The sequence below is a fragment of the Cupressus sempervirens genome, chromosome 4, assembly GCF_028749045.1.
Source record: "Cupressus sempervirens isolate cs-2001-9-10 chromosome 4, ASM2874904v1, whole genome shotgun sequence".
Taxonomy (NCBI): domain Eukaryota; kingdom Viridiplantae; phylum Streptophyta; class Pinopsida; order Cupressales; family Cupressaceae; genus Cupressus; species Cupressus sempervirens.
In genome coordinates, this window is record NC_143121.1 from 800,923,691 (window position 1) to 800,927,701 (window position 4,011).

Below are 4,011 nucleotides of genomic sequence, written 5' to 3' on the forward strand. Positions count from 1 at the left end.
ACATACCTCCAGAGCTTCTTTATAGTATCCGTTACAAAAAAATGTCTCTTTCTTGCCCAGCTTGTTCAGCTCTTCAGTGTTTTTCACAAAATCCTTGATTGCATTAGAAGACATCTTCTTGTCTCTGAAGAATTTATGCCCCTCCATCGGAATCCCCGTGACTTCAGCAACCACATCCTCAGTAATTTGAAAGTAGACCCCGTTCACCTTAACCTTACCATTATTCCACAAATTCACCATGCTGTTAGTGATCTCAGGATCCGAGCCATGAAGTTTCTCGAAGAAATTAGTAACCCCTCCCTTTTTCAGCTCTCTCCAAACTTTGGCCTTGTTCTTCCACTTCTGAACTTCCCCCACCGGCTCCTTTCTGCTCCTCTCACCCGTCATGTTTACCTGATCAACTTCCACAATTCTCATGAACTCTGATCTGTGCAAGTTATTTGCATTTGAAAAAATGGTGATGTTTCTTTTATGATACCCGTGAATATACCCCTTTCTGAAAATAATGGTATCATCCTTTCAAACGTGTCGAAATGTCAGAGGAAACCCCTTTTGCTGGTGAAAATCACGATGCCAATAATGGCACTTACCATTTATTAAGCAATCTTTATTATCCATAATTGCATTGGATTTGAGCCGTCCTTCCTAAGATTTTATCTTGGTCGATGAGCAACTTTGCCTCCGCCGAAAAATCTTTTCCGGCATGCCAGGTCAGATTATTGGTGGTGTTAACCCCTTTATTAGCAAACCAATCAGCGACTGGGTTTGCCTCTCTGTAAACATGAGTGACGTGGACCTTATCGAACTTTGTGAGAGTGGCGCAAGTCTCAGCAATTATGTTCGCAATCGTCCACGAGGGAGGGGAAATACCATTAATGGTATTAATAATGTTTTTGGAGTCCCCCTCAAGCCAGAGTTTAGTAATCCCGGCTTCAAAAGCCAACTTGACCACCTTACTCGCAGCTCTTGCTTCAGCCAGATGAATAGTCTGGATTCCCAGCGGGGAAGCAAAGGCAGCTATTCCCTCCCCATAGCTATTTTTTATGATTCCACCACAACCTGAAGGGCCTGGGTTACCCTTAGAAGCCCCATCAAAGTTGGCTTTTGACCAACCATCTGGGGGGAGAAGCCAGCTAGCATCCTGCCTTTAGAGGTTCCTGTCTTTTTCTTTAGCTATCTTTCTGTCCCCTTCTTCTTCTTCTTCCTCCTTCAGCACTTGGAGATTTTCCTTTATATTCTTCGAGACCTTCCTGCCAAGGATTATAGCCGGCTCCTCTCTGTCTCTAAATATTCTATTATTCCTTTCCTTCCAAATTCCCCAGCAAAAATGGGGTAAAATCCAGTCCGAGTGATCCTGCCGACCAGCAATCTTACAAAGACCTTTCCACTGATGGAAAAAATCCATGAGATTATCCGGTTTGCACCAGAGGGTTTCATTATCATGTGTGATGACATTCCACACCTCCCTGGCATAGTCACATAAGATGAAAATGTGATTTCCGGTCTCAGCCTGATTCTTACACAAGGGACATCTACTGGGCATAACATGTCCTCGCTTCATGAGATTGTCATGAGTAAGGATTTTGTTTTGAAGAGCCAGCCAGTAAAAAATGTTGATCTTTGGAGTGAGACCCGAAATCCAAGCCTCCGCCCAAGGGGCCTTCTCTTTTAAGCTCCAAAGGGAATTATAGCCTGAGGCAACAGAGTATCTTCCATTGGGATTATCCCTCCAGACCAGCTCATCCCCCAAATTGATAGGAATCATGGAATTGAGCATAAGCATTATAGGAGTCAAGTCCTCAGAGATGAGGGATAGGTCACTCCATTCCTGGCCATTCCAATAATCACAAACTTTGGACCCAATTTGATCAGTACAAGCTTGCATCCATCTCTCAAAAACAAGGTTATTGATAAGTGGGTCTTGGGAAAGCCATCTATCCGACCAGAACTGGATGTCCTTCCCATTTCCCAATTTCCATGATATCCTGGCCTTAGCCAGGTCCCTGGCTTTCATGATCCCATTCCAAATGTTCGATCCTTTTGGGATATCTTCATTAAAAAGGGTGAAAAGAAGAGTGGGTCTTCTAAGGTACTTGTTTACCAGGGTGTCCCTCCATTCACCGGTGCTATTGAAGATCTGCCATATTTGTTTAGCTAGGAGAGCCTTATTGAGGTGAGTGATCTTTCTAATGCCCAGACCTCCGTACCTCATAGGGAGGCAAACCTTCTCCCATTACCATTCCAAAGGAAGTCTCTCTGGATTTTCTCCATTCTTTCAGCAATTTTCCTCGGAATTCCAAAGAGGCTCAGGGCGTAGATTGGCAGATTTTGAAGAGAAGATTTGACTAAGAGGCATTTCCCCGCTTGACTAAGAGAGACCCCTTTCCAACCAGCCATCTTCCTGTTGAATCTGTCCAAAATACCATTCCAAAAAGACTTCGGGGGTGAGGATCCCAAAGGAAGACCAAGATAGGTAGAGGGGAAAGAGCCTACCCCACAACCCAGAATCCTGGCGATTTTTCTTTGCCTAAACTCAGAGATGTTGATGAAAAAGAGCGAGCTTTTGTTCCAATTAATCAACTGACCCGTCCCACTGGAGTAAGTATCAAGAATCTTCTTCAGGGCTCTGGCCTCTTTGACAGAAGCTTCCCCCCCCAAGATAGTATCATCAAAAAATTGCTGATGAGTGAAGGGAACGCAATTAGAGGAGGGAAGGATCCCTTTGATACAAGCCTCACGCATTCTACAGTCTATAATCCTTCCTAAGCATTCAGCTAAAATGATGAACAAAATGGGCGAAAGGGGGTCTCCTTGTCTAAGGCCTCTGGAAGGTTTGAAAAAATTAGAAGGGACTCCATTAACCAGAACAGCCAAGGAGGAGGTGGACACCAATTGAGAGATAATTTTGCAAACTTTACTGTCGAAGCCAAAAGTCGAGAGGACCTTCCCAAGGAGAGACCAGTACACCCTGTCATAAGCTTTAGAAAGATCCAGTTTGAGAAACATACCTTCCCATTTGGATGCCTCAAGAGAGTGGATGACTTCGTGCACCATCTGGACAGAATCCAAAATTTGTCTCCCTGGAACAAAACCCGATTGATGCTGCGAGATTATCATGGGCAATATCTTGAGCATTCTTAAAGTGAGAACTTTAGAGATGATCTTGTAGAGAGAGTTGCACAGACTAATAGGTCTAAAGTTGTCCAACGAGTCCGCCCCAGGGGATTTAGGAATGAGAACCACAAAAGTCGAGTTTAGCTCCTTGAGAATAGATTTGGCTCCAAAGAATTTCTGGACAGCCTGAACAACCTCTCCCATGATCACCGGCCAGAACCTTTGGAAGAAAAAAGTGGAAAAACCGTCCGGGCCTGGAGCCTTGTCAGCAGGCAGAGAAAAGAGAGCCTCTCTAACTTCCGAAGCATTAGGAATAGCACAGAGCTGTTTATTATGGATAGGTTGAATGAGCTAAGGGATACAGTGTAACAAATCCTCCTGGTCCAAATTGGAAAGCATTGGGTCCTCAGAGAGAAGGCTAGAGAAAAAAGAAACAACTTCTTTCGAGATGGCAGATTCTTCAGTTAACAGCTCCTGCCCCTTTCTGATACCATAGATCCTATTACTAGCACGATGCTTGAGGGTGGTTAGGTGAAAAAACTTAGTGTTCCGATCTCCTTCCTTTAGCCAGGTGATCCTCGATCTTTGCCTCCAAAAATTTTCTTCCTTATTAATAATGTTATGAATTTCAGACAGGGTCTTGAGCTCCGAAACCCTATTGGTCTCAGTGTAACCTTCCTTCTGAATGCAATCTTGGATAATAGTTAGATTATCAAATAACTCTTTCTTTTCATGGAAGATGTGACCAAAATCAGACTTGTTCCAAATTTTAATCATCCTCTTCACATTGCTAAGTTTTCTGGTGACTCTGAACATGGCTGAGCCCTCCACCTCTATCCCCCACCATTTCTTGATATTATCCAGGAGGTCAGGGTGAGAGGTCCACATTTTCTCAAA